Raw genomic sequence first — 25,337 nt, 5'->3', positions numbered from 1 at the left:
GAACCGCAATAATGAAACTGTGTGTTGAACAATAAGAGCTGGGAAAACACATTGCACACTAGGACCATAAGAAAAATGGCAATGCTAAAAAGACAGTTCATGATACATCATCTCTCCTAGCGAAACTAAAACAGACAACACTGGTTATACTTACAGATTACTCAGCAATACATTGCAAAATACCAGCTTTGCACTGAAAAGTATTTTTTTTATTTAGCTCATATCTTTGGTGATGTTTGACGATCTGTATGAAACTTTCAAAAGAAGTTAATACTGTTTAAGTCTGGCATGGCAAGTTTCACAAAGATCTGCCCTGAGAGACGGAAAGGTAGAAGGGGGGTAAGGCTTATGCCAGACATGTCTCTGTTGGTCTGTCTAAAGTTTCTACTGCAACTTTTACAGTGCAATGAACATAGGGTTACATGTGATACTGCTTTTGAAAATACATTTTCATCCTCTTTTTGTTTGTATATAGAGATGCTGTGTTGAGGCCCTTATTCAGAGTTTGGCGGATGGGACACTGCACCTCTGCATGACGTATCTACTTTCAGTATTTTTTTTATACCATCTTCCAAACTAGTTATATTCGTATGACCAGGTTGCGAGATCACTCGGTTCTGTGGCGGTCTAAGTTCTTTTGGTAATTCTCAATGCCTTGTTTGAAGTTTTCCCTGGTTCTCCAGTGTCAAAATGTTAACTTTAACACACAAAGGTAACGGAGCAGTCCAAATACATCGTAGTCAGATAGTGGGAGAAAAAAAAAAAACCTGGGGTGGATTCTGTCCTGGTGCAAAATGAGTTTCAGGGGAAGTACTATGAGTCACCCCATAACAAAATCCTTCATTGGAGAAAACCAACTTGCAACTAAACAGCAGGAATGTGCACATAATGTGATCTAGAGGTACACATGCTCTAAACACATTTCTGGTGTATATACAGATTTATACATGCACACTGGTGCAAACTTTTTTTTTTTTTTTTTTTAGTTTTTAGGGAAAATACACCAAACCCTTATTTATATGTATTACATACGTGCAGTGTGCCATATAGTATCTTTTATATTTGCCGAGTGTGGGGAGGAGACCTGATGAGAGGCAAATCCTCAAGTGTGTCATGATGCCCTTCCTTCCCTTAACAATGGTAATAAATAGCATATTCCCCACCCCCCCAAAAAAAATGCAATTAAAAACCAAGAGGCAAGGAGTTACATTTATTGCTACGGGTAAACTATGGCAATGATGTCTTGTGACTAGGAATAAAGTTGTATGCTGTGTAAATTCATTGTAACATGCAATCTGTAAGGAAGTAAACAGTGTTCTCTCTTAGGGGATCTCCACTGATAGTCATAAGTACTGAATAGTCCCACCCATGTGCGGGGATTCCGGAGCACTTTTCCATAGTATAACTTCTTAAGTGTAGATGTTCGCCTTTCTTCGGGAAAGCCTGCAGTCACTCAAGAGACAAATACTATGCAGCTTACAAGAACAGGCTACAGTTGCCAAATTCTTCATATTGTACTTAAAAATGGCCAAGAAACATATATATATATATATATATATATATATATATATATATATATATATATATACACACACATATATATCTCCAAGCATGTCCTGTTATTCTTCCTGTGCTCGCCTGACGAGGTGGGTGCTCAAACAATGGGCACAGGACCCATTTTAAATATGCTTCACATAAGATTCAAACGATGGCACTCCATACAGTTTACTGTCCTTTATTCATGTCAGGAATTCCATATAAATTCAAAAGCCTCAAGTAATCACAGGTTTAGGGCGACGCGTTTCAACCATCACTGTCTTCCTCCTGGCCCTCCAAGTGTTCAAGTCAAGTGACCCATCTTACTCTTTAAATAACCACTAGTCTAATTAGTAGACATAGAAGAAATCTTTTTTTTTTTTTCTTCCTTTCCTTTTTCTTCCCCTTCTTCTTGGTGTCCCATATGCATTGCTCCTCTCTGTAAATTATACATTTCTAATTACCTAAAGATAAGGATTAAAGAGCAAATCGTATCACAAGCTATAAAAAGGAAAGCGTTTAATGTAGAGGGAGACTTCTCCTTCCAGGTCTTCTACGATATGTCTGACAACAGCATATTGACGTCATAAATTTGTTAGTCTTATTGACAATTTTAAAAGGCTAGGGGTACCAGCTAGTACTGTCCAGCTTGCCAAACTTAAGTCTTTCATAAGGGCCAGGCACACATCTTTTCAAGGAGCCACTGGACTTTTTGGACTCCCTTAAGAAGTAGCATGAGTGCTACAAAGCACTAAGTGCGGGCTAAGACTATATATAATGGTTGCTCTTTTTTCTTTCTTTTTTCTCTGCTGAGTTTGACTTTGTTAATTCCATGTTACTATATGTACATAAGGGTGATTCCACCGGCCTACACTTGGTGGGGACCGTGATGTGTTGGGTCTTTCGTGGAGGCAGTGGGAGGGGAACAAATTTTTTGGTGGGGGGTTTATTGTACGGGGGAAAAAAAGGCAGGCAATAATTGTAAAGGTACATATATTAATAGGTGTATGATTATATTCGAGCGAAAATGGCCCATTAAGGGCAAGGCCGTGGCTCCCTAACTCTCTACTCAAAAAATAGGGGATAGCAGGAAATAGCTTTAAAACTGTTGCTTGCAACTTGAATGGGGCCAATAACAATGAAAAGTGTCAAACAATACTCAATTGGATGAAGGCATTACAATCCCAGATATTCCTTCTTCAGGAGACTCATCTAAAACTCCAGGGAAAGCTGCCCATGCCTAATTTTAATCGCCCATTTTTTTTTTTTGCGTCAGCCAATGCAGCAGTTCGGGGGGGGGGGGCAGGGCATTTAGTCACATAGGACTTTCTTGGTGGTGATAAACCAGGACTTTAGGGATCCACAGGCAAGATGTATAATAATCAGTACATCAATATCAGGCAAGAATATTAATTTTGTGAGCTTTTATGACTATGAAGACGATACAAGCTCTTTATATGATCAATTATCTATACTTCCTGTTTTTTTTTTTCCATTTTGGGCGATTTCAATATTATACCCAATATACAGATGGATACCTCACTCAGGAATAAAATTCAGAATAAACCTAGAGCATCTCGACTGCTCACCAAGATGGTTTCCGATCTGGTGCTGGTAGATGCTTGGAGGGCAGACCATCCCTAGGGGAGGGAATTTACCTGCTTTTCTAAAAGGTATAATACAGCCTCTAGGATCGATTCTATTTTAGCTTTATTCTCTTTGGCAAAGCAGGGTTTGGATATTTTTGCTAACCCTTTTTTCAGATCATTCTGTTCCCCAGGTTAGTATCAATATGACAGAAAGCAGAAGAATGGGGATGGAGCTTTGATAAGTCCCTTTTAGCAGATGAAGGTTGGGTTACAACTCTCAAACCATCAGTCACTGAATTTTTGAAGATTAATAAAGGCTCGGCCCCCCTTTTCAATTTTTGGGAAGCCTCCAAAGTCTATATATGACGCAAAATTGTATCCTTTAAATCTTACATGGTTAGAGCAGCCAAAGAGAAAAATGTTAAACTTTAACAAGAACTTGATCAAGCATCAAGGAGTCACCAGATAGTACATGATCATTAGATAGCTTGTAGACTTGAAAGGGCTCAGAATCGCCTGAGAGATTATTATATGTCTCGGAAAATTCTTAATCGGCATACAATCTTTCAGTGACATTACGAAGAGAATGAGCATGTGGGGAAGTTCTTGGCCTGGTCAGTAAAAAGAAAGTCTAATACTAATTTTATTAAATCTATATTCAATGAGGGTCGAGGCGTAATTGTGAACCAGTCTAAAGATATAGAGGTTTTCCTCTCCCCCTATACAAATCTCTATACTGCTACGGCACAAGCTAACTCACCTCAGATTAATCAATATTTAAATTCACTCGAACTACCAAGGTTAGACGAAGAGGCTCAAGTCTTACTATCAGCTCCTAACACTCTCTCAGAAGTAACAGAAGCAATACAGGACATACCTAACGGAAATACCTCCTGAGAAGATGGCCTTCCATCCGAAATTTATAAAACTTTACTGGGCCAATTAGCTGAGTTCTTGGTTAGCCTTTTTAATGCGATACTCAGAGGGGTGGAGAGTCCACCCTCTTTTACCAGAGCCACAGTCAATTTAAAAAAAAAAAAAAGAAAAAGGACAAGCCACCGGAAAACCCGGACTCGTATCACCAGATTAAAACTCTTTACTAAAATATTGGCAGCTAGAATGGCATAGGTAACCCAAGCGCTTATCCACGAGAATCAGTGTGGCTTTCTACCAGACAGGCTCGTCAGCAATTTATTATTTTTCTCATAACTACCCTGCAGCCGTTATCATGCTTGATCCGATTAGGCATTCGATCAGGTCAAATGGGAGGTTCTGTTTACGATTTTGGAAAGGTTTAGGTTCCCCCGAGCAGTTTATTCAGATCCTGCGCAGCTTGTTTGTCAAGGCCCAAGCCAGGATTTTAATTAATGCACAAATAGTAGGGTCTGTACAAGTTTCGGGGGCTACGAGGCAGGGCTGCCCCTCTCTCCGGTGCTTTTTGCACTTTTTATCAAACCTCTTGCAGCGGCTATTCGTCAAGATAATTTCATACATCCTCCACTCTCACAAGCACCTAAACTGAAACTATTCGCTGATGACATGATTCTTTATCTTCATGCTGATCTGTCTAATATTGCTAGAGCTTTATCAAGGATCAAGGTCTTTTCGGACCTCTGTGGCTACAGGATTAATCATTCCAAGTCTGAAGCTCTTCTGTTCAATCCTCGATCCTGCCAGGGGTAATACGGGTCCAGTCCCAGTTATATAGCCCTATTAGGTATTATGGGGTATTTGTAACACAATTTTTCAGATCTTTTCTCAACTATGCATCTGTCTTCACGAAAGCCCATGGTCTACTTCAGAAATGGCAAGCCTCTTCTTTGACAATCATAGGGCGGGTGGCATTAGTTAAAATTATGATTCTTCCTCTGTTTTTATTTATTTTTTCGAGCATAATCCTTAAAATTTCCCTAAAATTCTTTAAAGACCGATTCAATGATTCAACAGTTTTTATGTGCCAATAAGAAACCTCGATTTCAGCTCGAAAAGCTAGCTCTCATGGTTGAGAATGGGGCGCTAGTGCTACCTAATTTCATCAAATATTACGAAGCAACCTTTTTGGATTGGGCCTCAAGAGCTGCCTCATCACAACTCCCATTTTTATCTCAAATGTATGGTAATAGAAAGTAGCACTCAGCTTCCCCTTTCCCTCAAAATCCAACAACTGCCTAAGCATGTGAGATATAAGCTGCCGTTAACAATCCGCACCAGGACTTTGTCAGTGCAGGAGAAATATCAAATTCCAAGCTTCCATCCGGCATTCATGCTTCGTGATTCTTGGATGTTAGGTTTCGACTTAAACCAGGTATATGTTCAAAATTGGGAACAGGCGGGCTTCAAGATATTCTCAGACTTTTTAATAGGTGACCAAATTAAGACATGTGTTCAATGGCAAACTGATGCAACTACTATTTCAGACGATCTCAGGTACTCCTTTATTCAAACCCAGCATTTTCTCCTAACTATCGAGAGAACAACTGATGCATCCAGCTCTACTATGTTTCAGGCCTTCTATGGGAATATACAAGGCATAAGTAGCAGGTATAGGATCCTTAATTCTTGGCTCTCGTCAATAATTGTCTCTCGGTTCTTGATGAGAGCCTAGAGTTTAACAGGATGTAAGATCAACTTACAGCAATGGAAAAAGTACAAGATCGTATCATATAAAGCAACTAGAGGGGCAAATTTAAACAAATTGCATTTTATTCTAAATGGATGCTCTATTACACCCCAGCCCGACTAAGGAACTATTTCCTGATGTGTCCGGCTCCTGTCAGCGGTGTAAGGCGAGTCAGGGGGATTAGTTTCACTTAAGTTTTACCTGTACATATTTGGTAGGATTTTGGGCGAAAATATTTGAATGGGTAAGTTCCGCAATTTCGGTTACCCTTACTCCAGAGCCGGCTGGAGCACTGTTCGGTATTTCGAGACACCCAGGTCTGTAAACCTGCTTGAAGCAAACTTTGTTTATTGCATCTCTCATTGCTAAATCTTTGGTTCTTCAAACCTGGAAGTTGCCAGTTCCTCCTACTTATAGAACATGGGAAGCCAAGATGAAAGTGGTACGTTTGAAAGAGCAATTATATGCTCAACGCATGGGCCCTATGTGTAAATTTGAGGACATTTGGGGAAAAACCAGGGATTCATTCCCAATAAAGGGGGAGGGGGTGGGACGACTATCACGGGCTGTGTTATCTTCGAGGAATATAATTGGAGGACTTTTCATCTCGATTATGTATTGTACTGTACCATATTGTTTTCCTAATCTCATGATGTGTTATTATACCTACCAAATTAAGAAAAACACAAGTGAAAAAAATGTATATTTTGTTAAATAAAATGCCTTCTTTATTTGACACGTTTCCTGGTTGTGCCACCATCTACTCCTCCTCCTCCTCCTCCACCACTGCCACCTCCACAGCCTTCACTTCTGGCACCTCTTCCACTGGCACCAATTTCAACTCCACCTTTGGAGGCCCCTCTTCCAAAGCCTAGAGTTTTACCACGCATATCGATTTAAAGAACATGCGTCATTTCAGAAGCCACAGATCCCAGCATTCTTCAAGGAGCTCGTCATCACCATTACTTTTATAGATCACAATCAAGATAGCACACAAGATCTAGACATCACTCCTATTGTTCTGTTTCCACTTCTACAGGAAGATATTCACCAGCTCTGTTAGACTCGCTGTCACCGCGAGTCTCCCCAGTGGAGGATATTACTACCTTCCAAGATGTCCTGGTGAGAGGAGCTGCAAAACTCAACATTCTGATGCCCGTCCCAACACCTTCAGTCATATTTGAGATGATTCACCATCACTCTGCGTCACAACCTCTCCTCCCGTTGGTGCTGAGCCTCTTAGAACTAGAAATGGAACAATTACTGACTCCAGCCTCAGCCAAATATACTCCATCCAGACTGCAGAAGAAATATAGACCTCCCAAGCAGGATCTCTTTTTCTCCACCCAACCCGCTTCTGAACTCTATGGTCCTGTTAGTGGGCAGAAACAACCCACTACTACTTCTCCATCTTCAGGTGTACCACCTGACAGGGAGAGCAAGAAGCTGGACTCAGTAGGCCACAAAGTATGCAGTACAGCTCTTCTGGGTAAATACGATAGAGCTTTATGGGACTCCATCCAAAAGTTTGTTGACGATCTTCCCAGAGAAAGACATGAAGATTTCCTAGAGGTCGTCAATTAAGGAATGATGGTTTTCAATCAGATCATTAGTGCCGCAGCTGTACTCCTACTTGCTAATGGCACATGAACACTGTCCTGGAGTGGCTCTGTGCAGGCACTCCTGGCTTAGACTCACGGACCTCAAAAAATGAGTTCTAGCATAGAATCATGAATCTGCCATTCTCAGGATCGAAACTCTTTGGCAGCCATACAGATGATGAGATGGCTTGAATGAAATCCGAATTGGAAACCCTCAAAGCGGTCTGCCTAGAAAAGCAGAAAGAACAGAAATGTCCTTACAAACCCTACCAGTGGTGCTTTTACGCCCAGAAGGTTCAAACCCCCCACTGGTATCAAGGTTGCCAGCAATCTCATCAGCAGAGGCCTTACCAGCAACAGCAGCGTAAGCAACCTTGAGAGAGAAACAACCAACAGCCTACTCAAGAGGGGGGTCAAACCCACCACAGGCTCAAAACTGTGAATCTTTCTTTCCCTCTCTTCCGTTACCCACTCCAGTAGGGGGAAGCAGTTTGCATTTTCTGGCAGAGTGGCAAAACATCACAAAAGACGACTGGGCACTAAATATCATACAAAATGGGTACTGTCCCAGATTCTCAAGTGCTCCACCGCACATACCACTAATGCTGTGATCGGAGGTCAACATCTTTCTCCAGAAGCAGGCGGTGCAGTCTGTTCCTCTCAAACAGGGTATAGGCACTTACTCTTGATACTTTCCGATAAGGAACAAAGTCCCCAAGAACGAGTTCAGACCCATTCTTGACTTGAAATTGGCCAACAAATGGATTTGGCGAGAGAAGTTTTGAATGCTAGCACTGCATCAGATCTATCCCTAAGTACACCAGGGAGATCGGCTCTGCGCCATAGCCCTTCAAGATGCATGCTTCCATATACACTAGGAAACAAGTCTTCGTCTACCCCTACCTAGATGATTGGCTCATCAAGGCGTCAAATCCTCAGGAAGCCTGTCTTCATTATCAGTGGATGTGCGATCCCCTTTGAAGATGAATGCTCCGTATCAACCACTCAAAGTCAACATCTATTACTGTTCAGACACCACATTATTTGGGGGCTTCCATCAAATCAAGTCAATCAAGTGTGTCTCCTTCGTCTGGGAAGCTTATCAATCCATCAGATTTGTCACTCTCTCATGAAAGCCTCTCATCCCACTGTGAGAACAGTGTCATCTCTCTTTGGCTCAATGGCTTTACGCATCTTTCTAGCTCCGAATACCCGTCTCCATATGCGCACTCTTCAGGAATGTTTTCAGGATCAAAGGGACCAATTTACAGGCAATTGGGAGGGCAAGACAGGATCACACTCTCCCCATGCAAACTAGTCTCTGAAATGGTGGTGCTCTTCGAAGAATCTGCTTCAAGGGATTCCCTGCCATCAGGCGGTTTCCTCCCAGACCATAGTTAACAGATGCCTTGTTACTAGGATAGGGAGCGCACATGCCTCGCCTCCAAATCCAAAGAGCATGGTCTCAAAGAGATGACGTACCACATCAATCTCCTCGAACTCTGCAGTTCAGCTGGCGCTGAAAGCTTTCCTTGCATCATTCACAACCAGATCCCTGCTTGTTCAGACGGAAAACGCAATAACCATCTACTACCTCACCAAACAGGGATGAACGGGGTCCAGTCCTCTATATCACAAGACCCAAACAATCTGGACGTGGCTCTTAGCCAGAGATCCAAGGATCACAGCAACTCACCTGCCAGGTGTCCAAAATATATAAGCAGACTCCCTGAGCAGGGTACTGCAGGAAAATCCTGAATGGGCCCTTCACAATGCCGCCGTAAAATAGATCTTCAAGCTATGGGGCGCCCCGCATATTGATTTGTTCGCCACCGCACAAAACAAAAACTGCCCAGGCTTTTCCGAGAGGTACTTTCAACCAGGGACACTGGGGAATGCCCTATGGATTGACATGCCCAACAAATTTCTCTACGCCTTTCCTCCGATCCCCCTGATCCAGTCAGTCCTCATCAAGCTGTCCTAGTCAAGAGCCAGAATTATCTTGATTGCTCCAGAGTGGCCACATCAATGATGGTTTACTGACCTTCTTCACCAGTCAGAGCATCCACATCTCAAGCTGCCATGCAGACCGGATCATCTAATGAAATCTGGAGGACAGATGGTTCACCCCAAACTCTCCTCTCTGAATTTGGCAGCACGGCTCCTGAGCTAGTACAGTATGGATACTTGGGCCTGCCACAAGACTGTATGGACCTTCTCAAGGAGGCTAAACAGTTGTCAACTCATTCAGCCTACTCCTTCAAAGGGAAGCAATTTTGCATTTTGTGTTCTGACAAGAATGTGGACCCAACAACCTGCCAGGAAGATGTCATCCTTACTTTTCTGCTCGATTTGGCAAAATCATGTTTACAGTTCTCTTCAAAGAAAGTTAATCTAGCAGCTCTTACTGCCTACAGAAAATGTCCTTCACAAATCTCCTTTTTCAAAATCCCAGTCATAAAAGACTTCTTAGAGGGATCAAAGAAGAATTTTCCTCCTATAGGGTGTCTATCTCCTCTTTGTGAGCTCAACATAGTACTCTCACGCCTCATGCAGGCTCCTTTTCAGCCCATTCACAAATCATGCTTACAACACCTCTCATGGAAAACTGCTTTCCTCGCAGCAATCAGATCAGCAAGTAGGGTTAGTGAAATCCAGGCATTATGTCTTCATGAGCCTCACACCGTCCTCCATTCCAATAAAGTGGTGATGAGGACTCATTATAAATTCCTTCCAAAAGTGATTAACAATCTTCTTTCAACATCCTTCCACACAGGCTGAAAGAACGCTCCATTCCCCTGATGCAAAGCAAGTCAAAGTTTTATTTAGACAAAACACAAGACTTACAAAGACTTTACGGAAGATCGGAACAACTGTTTATAAACTATGGTCCAGTTCGCATAGGCCTAGCTACTTACAAACAATCCACCTCCAAGATAGTATCTTGCATTCTTTTATGTTACCAGAAGGCCAACAAGATCTTATTAGCTAGACTTAAGGCATATTCTACTAGGGCCAAAGCGGACTACCGCATTAATGAGAAATGTCCACATCGTTGACATTTGCAAAGCAGCTACAAGGAGATCTGATCAAACGTTCACCAAGCACTATTGCTTGGACTCGGATGTTAGAACAGATGCTCAAGTAGGACAGGCCTCCTTTAGAAATGTATTTGCTTAAACGACTAGCTTAGTCGTTTCTCAGTTTTGACCTCCGCTCTTGGTGGTGATAGTCAAAAGCACTGAATAGAGTAGCAAGCTTATCAATAGAGCTCCCCTAAGAGAGAAGGAAAGGTTTCTTACCTGTAATCCCAGTTCTCTTTAAGGGGAATCTCCATTGAAGACATAATCAACCCGCCTGCCTCCCCAGTGGAAATGACAGAGGTTATTATGGGACCTACCTATCACTGACATATCTCGTCAAAAAAATGTCTGAAGCAACTGCCACCTGCTGGGCATGATGGGATACTGGTGGTCCCTGGGCCCTTAAAGGCACAGATGCAGTTTTAGTCTCACATAATGGTAGCCTATGGGGCTGCACCGTCCTGTTATCCATCCCTCTACTTTTACAAAAAAGGGGATGCAAAAGAGATTTAAGCTGCCCTACAGAACATTAGTATAAAATTATATATATTTATGGGTTTCACAGGCCTTTTTAAGTACAATCTGAAGAATTTGTCATTGTAGCCTGTTCCTATAGGCTTCATGTTTTTTCTCTTAAGTGACTCTGCAGGCTTTCCGAAGAAAGGCGACCACTGACATTTAAGAAGTTATACCATGGAAAAGAGCTCCAGGATCCCCGCATGTGGGCGGCACTATTCAGTGCTTATGATTTCAGAGGAGATTCCCCTAAGAGAGAATTGGGATTACAGGTAAGAAACCATTCCTTCTTCCTACGTGGTAATAACATGGACGTTTACCTTACCATTAAAATGATAAATGTGTTAATTAACTTTCTATATAAACTTGTTTTTTTTGTTTTAATTTATTTATTTTTCAATACCGCAAACCCCTGTTTTTTTAACCTGGTCCTACTCCTAAACCTAACCCTAATCTTTCACCTTAACCATTAGCCCTAAACCTATACTTTTCCAATACAATGATGTTTTGATTCACATACTTCCTTTAATGTTTATATGAAATTAATGTCCTTAAATGTGATGGACTACTGAAATGTGATCTCAGTTTTTATTTTTCCAATAAATCACATACTTCATAAAAGATCATCTACATCTTTCTAGAGCAAATATTCTTGGCATAAGTCTTTGATACGTAAGAAACTGACGGAAGTATTATGTTGCTCCACATTAAGTGATATGCTATGCCGTGTTTCCATAAAGCCATCCAGGCAAAATGTATGTACCTCATCATTACAACTAATTTGGGGTTTTGTTCCTTTATCAGAACATAGGAACAGTGGATCCTCATTTGGAATCCAATATTTCCTCTGGACACATGACAATTTGTACAAGGAAAAGGTAGATATCAGGAATATTCTCATGGTGTACTCAATGAACCCAGCTACCAGGGGTAGAAGCATCTAAAAAAAAAAAAAAAATAATTATAGGATTCTTAGAATAGGGCATTTTAATTTGCAAACCCTCCCACCTCATAAATGGATACAGATGAGATTAGCGAAGACTAATCACAGATGAGGCCTAACTATAATTCCTGAAGGTTACCTCTGCCAAAAACTGCACACCTGTGTGTATGTAAATATCTTGAGGGATGAGAGCAACTCTGATTTAAAAAGTAAACATGACAAAAGGTGTTCTGGACAACTGGGCGATCTGGAGCCATCAGCATCATGGAGCACCGTGGCATCCTTGAAGGAAACTGTGAAGTTCTTGCCATATGCCTTTTAGGAGCATTTCTGCTAGGTGTTCCTATTGAAGAATTGGACTTCAAGAAGGTAAAGGAATCTAAGACTGACAGGAATAAATTTTTTCAAATACTACATCAACAGAGTAAACCAAATCAGACGTTCTATCACACCTAGTGCATTTAATGCTGAAGGACCCAATATTAATAGGGTCAAAAGTGGTTTCAACATTCTAGTCTTCAATACTAATGAGGTTTTTCAAGTCATACCCATAAACACTATGCTAACCATCGGTGCACACCAAATCAAGTGCTTTGACATTGATGGCACAGTGATGAACCCAATCAAGTTACACTTTTTCAGATCTCTATTTTTTGAAGTCCCTAGATGTGTTTGCATCCTCTAAGGTACAATGAATATACCCCTGGGTCATCATCTGCCAAACCAGTCACAGACTAATTCCTATTTTTTTTTTTTTTACATCTTCTCTGCTGGACGCACTTACAATGTGACAAAGATCTTCTCTACTGATATGATGGACATTTCTCAGTCATCTGTGAGTCATGAAGATACATTAAGCGGAGCAGATGAGGGACTTTGATAGCTTTCTTTCTGTGACACAAAGGGAACTTAAGAAAACGTAAGGCAATACCAGCTGGTCTCCACAGCACAATAAAAAAATATAAAAAAAATCTGTGAAACAAAAACTGTAAATATTCCCATTAAATAACACTGAAGCATAATAAATATAGTAAAATATTGAGCAACTAGGCAACAGTAAAAAGCCTTTGTACTGTATTGAGCTATGTTATACTGAAGAATTTTTTGCCTCTTCATACCTATCATGATGTTGCAAAGCGCTCCCACTTGCATCAGGTTCTTGGATGACCTTTTTGAGTACATGCTTGATATGGCTGTTGGCTGTAATTTACCTTATATGGGAGGTGTTGGGTTAGGTGCCGGGACTGTGGATATGTGCTCCTAAAGTATATTCAGTTACCATTCTGTACGTAAGCATGAAGTGTTGCAGAGAGGCAAGACTAGATTTAGCGTCCAAGCAGACACAAGAGCACTCTGCATCATAAAGTAGAAACAGCCATTGATTCAGATCCCTGGGATGGCCAGAGTAATACTACGGGTAGTATGCAGAGAATCATAGACCCCAACCCAGGACGCACCAATAATCAGCCAGATAATATATCCTGTGGGGTTGACCAAGACAGTAGAAAGCATTGCTAAAACAAGCAGCGAAAATACTAAATGGAATTATCCAGGAGTGGCAGAGGCGCAGCCCTTGATGCAGTGTACCAGGCAGAACTGGATGTGGTGAAACCAGGAATGAACACGGGACTCAACCCCGGAGGCAATTTTAACCAGCCGATGAATATACAAAGAACAAAAGTCCACACACTGGAAGAACGGTTTAGCAACCAGTAAAAACTATATAGTCCCAGGTGGAAGCTCCACCTAAAGTGGCAGAAACTTAACCCCTGGGTGCGCTGTTAAGATCCCAGTGATAATTGTGTAGAGTCACTATTAAGTGTCCACTCAGGAGCAACAGAAGCCCAACTTCTATATGTAATGGCCACCAAAGAATATACCATACCATGTTAGCCAGGCACGACATGGTGTATGCAGGAAATCCATAGATACCTCATTAGAAGGATTATGGGATTACCAGAGGAAAGGTAGAGTTGCATCCCACTTGTGTGGGTGAAACTTGGAAATCTGAGGCAGGATTAATGGACTCTAGAGGTAAGGGGGTAAGGGATCTGCCCTATGAACTACATGGTATTAAAAACAACAAAGAAAGAAGATTTAAATCTCTTCTCCTGCCACCTGGGCACCTGCATGCTCAGGGGGAGAGGTGAAATAGGATCGGATAGGAGGAGGAGCCAGAGAGTTGGAATGGGTAGAAAGGTCAATTCCTGCTCAGTGGAAAAGCAGATATTGCGTGAATCGTAAGACCACCACCAGAAACAACTGAGTTGTGCTACCAGCTTTCACAATATCAGTGCACATTTAAATAGTGCAGTTCCGGAGATTGTGGTTCAGTAAACTGGGAACAAGGCAGCAGGCTATGTCACCTTTTAATCCTAGGATGGGTTATACTTAGTGTGCAGCTATTATGCACCAGTATCAGCCCACGACTGGCACTTACAGAGGAGCCAAGTTTCTAGCGTTCAGTGAAGGGTAACAAGTTCTCATTGCTTCTGGGAGATTAACTAATTAACCAGAAATAAAGGCTCGAGCTATGTGTAATCTATGGGATCAAGGATTGACTAATCATTGGCTAGTGTAAAAAGTTATGTAATTTACCGGGTACTAAGGCTCCAATACAGGTGGTCTGGTAGTGAAGGATATTCCTGCAATCCATTCCAGGAAGGTACATGAAGTAACTGGAAATGTGCAATGCTTAGTTTGTGAAAGAATTAGTGCTGGTGCCCAAAGCTCTGCTTAGAAGCCCGCGGCCGGTGCAAGTAAATGCTGGTGTGCCGAACACAAAGCTGCATAGTGTCTCTTCACTACCAGAAAATCTCTGCCACTTATCTTTCTCTCTTGCAGGTTCCTCCTTTCTCCCTTTGTGACGTTTTTCCATCTTTCTCGTCCTCAATCTTTGCCCTTTGAGTGTGTGTCCCTCTTTTGCTGTTGGTAAAGTACTGAAAAATAAGTGCAGGTCCCCAAATATAAGTACCTGTGGCCCCCACCGAAAACCACTGTCTCAGATTAAGCACTGGAAATGTATACTGGCTGGCTGTCACCTTTTCAATGCAGACAGAGCCTACTGGACTCCCTAAAGATCTGAAACTCACAGGCTCGTTATTCTTTGAAAGTTTACTGTGCCACTTCGAGGAAACCCAGTCACTGCTGCCACACGACCAGTGAAACAAGAAAACAGTACTTACCCTTAACTACAGTTCTTGAACAATGATGTAGCCCATAGACTGACATTGTTTGAATTACTGCCTTTCACCGAACTGGGAATCCCTGGTAAACTATTACAGCAGTATAGAAATACAGCCATTTAATATAATAGTGTTTGCAGCAAGTCTACCTTATTGTATAGGTTTGCAAGGCAGTCAATGATTAGGAAAGGCCTCAAACTCCAGCAGACATTTTTCTTGATGTGAAACCTAACCCCACTGAAAACAGAATGATCACCGTCCCACTCACACCATACTATTGTAAATCGGTATGTTTTCATGCCTGTATGTCTCACTAAATAGAGACTCCGTCTAATCTCTGCTAGTGATATTCATTTGAAAGGTGCATTTCTGACAAACACAATCATTCCTTTTTAATTTTAACCACCATTTGAATGTACAGTTATTTTTTTATTTTATAAAAATGTTTCCAGTGCAACTGTTATAGTGTTAGCTAAATATAAAAGTAAATAAACAGCGTTACAAAGCAAGAGAAGACCGGCCATTCTACCACTCTGTCCTTACCCCAGCATGCTTCAGGCCACATGGCTGCTTTCAGAGCGGTATCGGTTGCCATGACTCGACCAAGCCCACCAGCCCTTTTCTACCAACAACCTCTTGTCATATGGGTTAAACATTTTTGCTGGGGCTGAATTTGTCTTCCAGTCTGGTTCTGAGCAATAGTTCAAAGAATGTACTGTACCTCAACATGGAGGACGGGAACACTACATCATTATCTTTCATACATTCACATGCTTTCAACCAAACTGAAGAGCAGAACACATTATGAGATGCATGAAATGAGGTTCACCTTACTCCAGGCAATGCTCGGTCATGTTTCAGTAATGGCTAGAAATGCCTCCCTTCAAATATCTGGTTGTCAGGGTCTGCTGGCAAAGAACTGGCATTTCATGCTCTTCCTTCTAGACAGAGGTGGCGTTGCCCACTTGTCAAAATGCTTTCTGAAGCGGCTGGCCACACAAATCCCATTCTTGTCAAGTTCTGTTGTGCTTATTGAGCGAGTCTGCTCTGTTACTGACTTTACTGAACTACGGGTCTATTGCTATAAAAACTGTGTGTTGGCTGTAGGAAGGCAAGCCCAAGCTACAGATTTCGTTTATTCAACCACTTGGAGACAGACTTTGTTGTCGTTACTCAACAATCCTAACGGTCATGTTTATGACTCTCTCTCTCTCTATAAGTTCCAGTAATGCTATTCACCACTTCAAGTATGGGACCCGTGGAAAACTTAATGAAATTGCCCATAGCAAATAGTTATATTGATATATGATTAAACAAAACTTATTTCACACAGGGTCGACAGTTTCTCCCTTTTTTCTTAGGATGGCTAAGCTTTGCTTTGTAAAAATTCACAGGGTAATTCTGATTGGTATAGATCAGGTGTCTCTAGCCAGTCGATTGCAAACTACCAGTAGCTCCCAGACACCTTCAAAGTAGCTCACAGACTTGAGTTCAATTGTGAATAAGCACAAGGTCAACTTTTCTTTTTCAAGTTAAAGAAAGGCTATGTTCATTTTACATTATTATGATCAGGCTTCAGATAGCAGGGCCTGATAATGAGCAGTGTTCAGTCAGATTTATGGCTGGGGTTGGGGCATAGAGGTGAATAACTGAAGCACTGAGCTATTTAACTCTTAAATAAAAGCCCTTGTCAACTCAATATTGGAGCTGTGAACACCATGTTTCTGAATGCTTTTAAATGGCAGAAAATTACAATGGAAAGTTACCTTAATAATTAGGTTAACTCTTCACTTCAATTTATTCCCATTTCACAGTGTCACATTTACAAACAGCAGGCCCCTAACTCCCAGTGGCCAGTAGACACTGTGCCATAAGTATAATGGAAACATACAGCCCTTTTTTTAAATGGGAGAAATTTAAAGTGCAGAAATGTTTTCAATTTTATGAACTTTTTTGCAGAATATGTTTCTGCACTTTAAATTTCTACCATTTAAAAGAAAGATAATTGTATGTTTGTGTTATACATGTAACTGTGCCCTATATGGGGAAAGCTATGTCCTGTGTTGCAAGTATATATGAGACAGACTCTCAGTCACCCATACAAATATAACACATTCATGAGCACACATGTTCATACATTCCCCAAAGACCGGTCTCTCACAGACACAAATGACAGCCCTTTCATAGTGCCCTTAGTCATAGTATTTGGTTTAAACCATAGTATATGGTTCTATGGTCAATGAAGCTGGGCATGGGGTTGTCTGGTAACAATTTGCAAGTTATTTTCCCTTCAGTATCTCACAATGACTTTCAGAGATCACACTTCACTCTCACTACAGAAAATATTCGAGACCCATGGTATAGATGGAAGGCATTCTGAAGGAGAAGACCTATAGATTCAGTAGAACTTTAATTCTCAGTCCTGGAACAGGGAGCTAATGTCCTTAAAAGGTTTGAAGCAGTAGCCGGACACGATTATCTACAGCAAATCCAGCAATAAAAATCCAGCTATAAAGAGTCAAGCCAAGATTTGGGCAGCTAAAACTCTCCTCTATACACCACCATCATCGAAAAGGCATCAGTACTGTGAATCGTAGCTTCAAGGAGAGAAGTTACAAAATGCCAACAAAGAAAATTAACATCTCCTATCTGGACTTTTGCTTACTTTTGCTAGCTTACTCCTGGTCTAGAGCTACATAATCCAGAATATTTATGTATCTTCTGATACAAATCCGTTTATGTTTTCCAAGTTCTTTACCAGTCAATTCTACAATGGCCTTTGTCAACGTGGATCAGTTTGATACCACTACATAATTAATTATGTGTATTACTCTTCTTAAGTTTGTAGATCTATTTACAGCAACACATCAAATATAGATCAATACAATGTCTGGCTACACTAGCTAAATAATTTGGAGGTTCCATTAACCCAGCATAATACATAACACATACATTCTACCTACATGGTACTTAATCTTTATCCACACACGCACAATTTTACAGGCAAATCCTTTACAGGCAACCACCTTTAATGCTGAGAGCTATCAGATTACATTTGTTCATTCTATACACCGCATGCTTAATACATGCAAACTCCACAATGTTACTAACATCTAAATATGAATGTTTGGTTACAGGTTTAAAGAACTATTCCTGTGTGGGGATGTTCCAAGGGCTTACTTAACTCGATGTCTTAAGTTATTTTCCTATGTTATGCTGACTAAATGTACGCAATTCGTAAGCATTTTTTTTTTAAAGATACATGCCTACATTGTTGTGTAATAAGAATCTAAATGTTGTATCTCAGGCAAAATCTGCTTAAGTATATTTAAATACTAGTAACACCTGGTTAACTTTTCTGGGAATCGGAGTTACCAGAAAGAAATGCTCCATCTTCTATTGGCCTTCACAGTGAGGAGGAGGATAGAGTAAAGGGTATATCGGAGGGTTTGTCCGTAGTGGAGAGTTTGTCTATTTGTTCTCTTTAGCACTCTTACTTCTTGTTCTGCCAATTATTTTCAAATCTCACTTTACTTCCAGGGAAAAGCATGTCTTCCCTAGACATATTTATTGTTTCACATATGAAAGTACTTTGACAAATGCTCGAGCTAGTCCAATGTTAGCATATGGTAATCTATTACTGCCATTACAAGCCTTCCTTAAATCACAAACACCATTTCAATCAAGCATCTTTATACTGATAAACATCAACATTCTCAGCTAAATTCTGCATAGAAAGAAGCAAAAACACTGGCAGGTTGCTGGATAGATGAAGTGATCTGTTGCCAAGCTAAATCAAAGAAAAAATGAATAACTACTTTGCCTTCATAAAAGCAAATACATCTGTCAAATCTAACTGGTTTTGTGAGAGCAAATTGACCATTTTCAGATTAAACATAATCAAGCATTCTATGTCATCAACATTAAGGCCCCTGGCGCCAATGAGCCCCAGTTTTGGCACATACTAATTAACATGAAGAGTTTGATTCCACTGGAGTCCTTTACAGGCAGACAGCAACCTTTGTTTGTACTGCACACTAGATAGGTGTATGCTGATCAGTATAGTGTTGAAAAGTAACAAAGTGATGAATCAGACCTTGCAATATTTAGAAAAAGAAATAAAACAACTACACATTAATCACAGGCATTCCAAAAACAACAGTTGTTACAATCTTTAAGTAAGAAAAAATATGAACATCACAAACTCTTAAGATCCAGGGATGGAATTTGAATAACCAAACAGAAATCTTATGTGAGGAAAATAAATCCAGGAAGATGCTTCCTGCCTAAAATTCAAACAAGCCAAATCAAATACACTAGCAATCAGCGACAAAGTTGGCATAATACATACAAAAGCAGTGGCTTCCAACCTTTTGACTTTTGTGGACCCCCACTTTTTCATTAGGTGGAACCCAGGGACCCCCCCACTGAATCATTACTGGAACCCAGGGACCTCCACTGATTCATCACTGGAAATCAGGCACACAGGTGTAAACATTGTTGAGGATTTGAACCACAAAACATTACACAAAACATACAAAAACAAACATTCTATCAAACACATACACAAATGATAATCCAATTTATTTAATTTGCAAACAAATTAAAACATTTCTTTTTTTTAGTTTTAATAGGAAGGTTGGAGCTGTTCTAAATTCAATTTAAGCCACACATTGTCCATAGTATGTTCTGTCTGACGCATCTACCCTGCCCCACAAATCCATCTGGGGATACTAATTAAATTTTTAGCCTCAAATTTCAAATTCCTTGACATTTACAGTACACTTTAACATTTTAAATTTTACATTTATCCACTATTTAAATACACTTTATTACTCTGTTAACATTAGTTTATTTTGTGAGCAGTCATGGACCCCCTGACTAGGCTTAGTGGACCCCCAGGGGTCCCGGGACCACAGGTTGGGAACAACTGTACTAAAGCATATAAGGTAGCTAAAATCTTTACTGATTTGTGTGCAGAACTATATTCAGAAGATACTTAGATGAATATAGCAGATTGCGAAATAGATCTGGCAAAACAATCTTCTCCCAATTAAAGATTCTGACAGAAACACACTTAGCTTTCCAATCCAAGTCGAATAAGTATCAAAAATAGATAGAAATTAAAAACGGGTAAAGCACCTGGCTAAGACCTATTTATGGCCCAATTTTACAACATCTTATGCTCTGATAATCAGAGCCCCTTACCAAATGTATTCCATTACTTTGAACAAACAGGTTAAATCAGAGGCTCATACTTAAGGTAGTAATCCTTAGCATATCAAAAAGGTAACGATCCAATATGCCAAACAAATTACAGACTTATTTAGCTAATCAGCCCAGGTCAGAAATACAAGCAAAGGTCCTGTCTTAACAGACCAGGTAAAGTTTTACCACACCTCACAAAACCAACAAAAGTTGGATTTCTGAAAAACAAATTCTCCAATGAAAACACCAGGCTCTTTGGTCGTGTGATAAAGAAATTAAAACAGGCCTCGTCCTCAACTGCAGCTATTGTGTTAGACGCAAAAAAGTGTTTTAACAAGGTGAATTGGCTTTTCCTTAGAGCAGTTCTACATAAATACAATTTAGGTAAGAACGTCACTAAAATGGCTTTGTACACTAAACCAGTAGCCAGAGTCAAAACGGGGTTGGTGACATCAGACTACTTATCTAGTAAACCGGGAACGAGCCAACGCTATACTTTATCTCCATTCTCATTTTTACTAATAGAATCAGTATTACAATCCATCAGAAATAATTTAGAAATCTCAAGTATGAAATTCAACAATATCACAGATAAAACAGCAGCATATACCAATTACATTCTTGTATACACTGAACACACTGCTACCTCCATCCATGCTATGACACAAATAACTGAACAATACTTTGAAGTTTTGGGTTACTCATTAAATACACCCAATTTTTTCTGACAGCAGTAAGATAGAACACACTTTCTAACATAAAGATATGCTGGTAGCATCCAGGGAGGGAGTGATGATTTGATGTTGAGAGTTTATAGAGATGCCACAAGAGTAACTGCTGTTTGCAGAAGGCCATTGCTGGCCTAAAGACTGGAGTGAAGTGGGACAAAAGTCACCCCCTAATTTTATAATATGGAGTTTAGGAAGGCATTGCTGTTGTAAGGTATACATCTAGCTTCTCTGAAATCTAAAGATGGAACACTTAGAGGTTCCCCAACGGAACTGTTCAAGTGTTATGTTGTCTGCGCTCCTCATATAGGTCAAGCTATTCCAGCCAAGTGCGAAAGACATCTTTTGTTTAAGGCCAGTGTAACAGCAGTAGATCTATGTCATTTAAATGTATCATTGTTGTACAAAGAGACAAAACAAAGGGAAAATGTATGGGGAATCTTGTAATAATTGGTCAGAACCAAACATATGAGCCACATTCCCACATTCCTCATTAAAATCCCAGCACCTATTTTACTATTTTATATACAGCTTGTGACAGCATCTCAAGCTATTTATAGCAGATGACCATACGACCTGAGCGAAAAAAAAAAAGAAAAAAAAAACCTCAGACTGTAGCCAAAGACATGGTCAAGATCGCACACCTGGGCTACATGGCCATCATCCAAATCCTATGTCCTTTTCTGCTGGACAGAGAAGATTCCAGCAACAGCACTCAATTATTCAGAGGTCGCCTTGATATGAATTCACTCCCAGAGCCAAAGCTCCCCTGGGCTTAGTTGCCTTCGGCACAGAAGACAAGAAATTGCAAAACTGACCCATTTTGTTTATTCGGTGTTCACTTTTACTTTAAAGAGCTCTGCACATGTGTGTAAAGGAAGGCTACGACCAGAAGCAAAATCCTTTTCTCACCCACTGTAAACATAAGGGTCTAACTCCCAGAACTGAGTGAAAGGCTTTGTTGCTGCAGCATCTGAAGGAGAAAAGGAAAAAGGAGTCAACCTGCCTATGCAGACCGGTGTCCAAGAACATCATTCCAGAGAATTGCTACAAGGGTGGACAAGCCTACAGAGACCAGAAGAGTGCAATCACTGCCTAGCACAACACAACCTGTCATTTACTTTTGTAAGCAACCCTTCATCTGATGAGAGCCATATTGCTTCAGCCCAGTTGCTGCTTGGGTGAAAAAGGTCTACAGCTCACAGCCCTGTGTTCATGCATGCTCAAACTAGTTCAACCGCATCAACATGGATGAGGTCAGACAGCTGTGTGCCTGCTCCACCATATTTCTGTACCAGTGGTCGCTTCAAAAGCTAGAGAAGCCTCAAGAGGGAAAATGATACACTGGTCACAACCAGATGGTCGAATATAGGGCCAAGACTTGTTAAAAGGACCAAGTCCAAGATGCACCAACAGGCAAGCTGTAAGGTACATACCTGTATTGCTAGTTCTCCTTAAGGGACATTTCCATTGAAATCATATGCACAGAATAGTCCTTCCCATGTGTGAGGTTCCTTAGCAGTTCTTCCAAAGTAAACATTTCTGTATTACATCTTCTTCATACTTTGAGAAGGCTAGGCATTTTTATGCAACACAAAAATGTGTTAGCAGCCTATAAGATAGGCTCCTGCTCTAATACAATGTGGCCATGTGCGCAATAATTTCGCAGCCTACAATGCAGGCTCCTGCACTCAACCAAAATGTCTACTTGAACCTCCCATAGGATTGTATGAATATTCTCAGGGAAGCTAAGCACCTTCCCACCAGAGCTTCCTATTTGTAACTGGGAAAAAATCTGTATCTGGTGTTCTCAGAACAAATTTGATCCCATCAACTATCAAGAAGAACTTTTAGTTCCATATCTTCTGCAATGAGCCAGGTCAGTTTGTATACGTTTTTTCCCATAAAATGTCACCTGGTAGCCATTACTGCCTACAGGAAATGCTGCACAAACCTCTTTTTTCAAGATCTTAGTAATTAGGGACTTTCTGGGAGGGACTAAGAACATTTTCCCACCCTATTAAGACAGCTCCACCACAATGGGAGTTAAATACTGTCCTTTCAAGACTCACAGGCTTTCTATTTGAGCCTCTCCATAAGGTTTCCTCCTGGAAGGCCACTTTTCTTGTGGCTACAACATCTGCATGCAGGGTCTCATTAATCATATACAGTTTTCTATAGTAATAGATTACACATGTTCTTTCAGAACCCCTCTTCTCCAACAGAGAGATTCCACAATACTCTTGGCATGAGAAGAGACCTGACATTTTTTTGTCAATTATGGTCCATTATGTACTTTTTAAAAACCCATTAATGGAATTGGCCAAAATAGCATACATTATTTAAGCTGCTAAATGATTTTCTTGTGTCACATAAAAATTCCTGGCCTCCCTGAAGTAAGGTGAAGATGAAGATGTAACACAGAAATATATACTTTGGAAGAGGTACCTCCTGAATCCCAAATGTGGGCGGGACTATTCATTGCTGAAGTTTATTAAATGGGGATTTCCTGAATGAGAACACAAACGAACCCCCCCCACCCCCAATATATTTTTAATTTGGTTCTCCTTTCGACTTAAGGCACATCTGCAGTGGGAGACCACCATGTGTAACTGGATGTTACTATGATGAGGAGGGGGCAATGATGAAACATGTCTTGTTGGTGATTGAGAGCTCTTGTTCTTTTTTAGGAAAGGCCTTTACTTTTGGGTATTGTGTTTTGCTGGCATGAGATCCCAGAATAAGAGGTGTCCTAAAATACACTTCTTTTGTGCCAGGCTGCTGTAATATATAGTATTTAGGAAGCATATATCCTGACACATTACAGTTACATATCCTTTCCCTCCCCATAGTAATTGCTCTCCAGCATTGTCATGAGCGAACCCCTTCTTCAGTTACTCCTGTGTTGAAGTTGTGGATGAGCCTCATCTGAACTAGAATTCCTCCAAACATCAATGTAAACAAGAACTGGTTCACAATTTCTACAGACAAACATCTATGCTGGTTCCAGTCATCGGTTACGGCGTGTGACGATTTACAATTTGTAGTGCCTGAATTTTCACGTCAGTTGTTTAAGTCCTAATGTCTAGAAACACTGCTTATTGCACCAGGATTGGGTCCACAGCATGCCAAAATTGTAATATTATTGTTCAATGAAAAAATGCTAAGAAAAGACCAACCAGTGGCTGCAGATACCGCTTATAGTAAATCTGGCACTTTCAGTAATGAACCCCTTCCTGTTAGAGAAAGGAGAGGGGTTAAAAGAGTCAGGTCAGTTGACTATGTGAAAATGTGGGGCTAATAATTATTGCCCCCTTAAAGAGGAATCTTAAGGCTATCTCAAATGAAGCATTGCTAGTATGCTCCACCTTAATGCAAGTCAAGAGCATCCTGTAAATAATTTAAGGTGAACTTATCTTTAGCCTTCATTTGCACTTATCCATGTGCTTTGACCCTCAGTGCCTAGTAAGGCTATTAGTCTAAAAAAAACCTCCAACTACTGTTTGTTAAGGCCATGCACACCCAGGGCACAGGTTGTGGAGATTAAACAAAATACAAATAGGGTGGCAGCGGTCCTAAAATTTTGAAGTACTCTCTAGCAGATATTTCAGAGCAAGCATAGCTGTAGTCTCCAGGCTTCCTACCCTAACTAAGTACATCTCTTAGGTAAAAACGAGATAATGCAAAATAGTATCATCTAACAAAAGTCCCTTAGGTGTCAGTGATAAAAAGATTTGTAAAGATGCAACAGGAACTGTATTACAGTCTTTAAAAATGTTTACCTTGCACAACCAACGTGTCTGAAGCGGATATAATTTGACTTTACAATAAAATAAAGGGGTGCTCGTAGAGCAGAACATACAACGGTTAGGCTAACAATTGACAGCAGTACAGAAACATCAGAATAACTGATCTGCATTAAAAAAAATACAGTGAACTCAATGCAATGGTTGGCCTATTAGAGAATTAGGATAACAGTGAGAATAATGGGAAAACATAAAACAATGCCTAATCACAGGTTAGGAAGCGGAAGGTGCATATACCCAAACATTAAGGCAACTATCAGGCCAACCTTTGCTCACTTAGACTTTCAATAGCAGTTTCATTGCATCCCTTGATGGGGCTAGAAAGAATTGCACATGTGTTGCCTTCCAGTGTGGCCATCAGCAGATCTGTAGACATGTCCATCTGTCAGAAGTATTACACTGGAGCCTAACTACCCTGACCCACTTTCAGGAAATAAGGACCGGAACAAACAGCAAGAGACCTTTCAATATTTCAGTTACGCATGTGACCATCTTGCAAGCTGATCTTGCAACATCACCACA

The 25,337-nt window shown here is 40.6% G+C and overlaps 1 protein-coding gene across 1 annotated transcript in view; it reads right to left on the bottom strand.

Annotated features, from left to right (window-relative positions):
* SDE2 (SDE2 telomere maintenance homolog) overlaps positions 1-25,337 on the bottom strand; it is a 153,304-nt gene that overhangs the window by 18,832 nt on the left and 109,135 nt on the right. The window lies entirely within an intron of this gene.

The sequence above is a fragment of the Pleurodeles waltl genome, chromosome 5 (genome assembly GCF_031143425.1).
Source record: "Pleurodeles waltl isolate 20211129_DDA chromosome 5, aPleWal1.hap1.20221129, whole genome shotgun sequence".
Taxonomy (NCBI): Eukaryota; Metazoa; Chordata; class Amphibia; order Caudata; family Salamandridae; genus Pleurodeles; species Pleurodeles waltl.
This window is presented reverse-complemented; position numbering and strand designations above follow the sequence as displayed.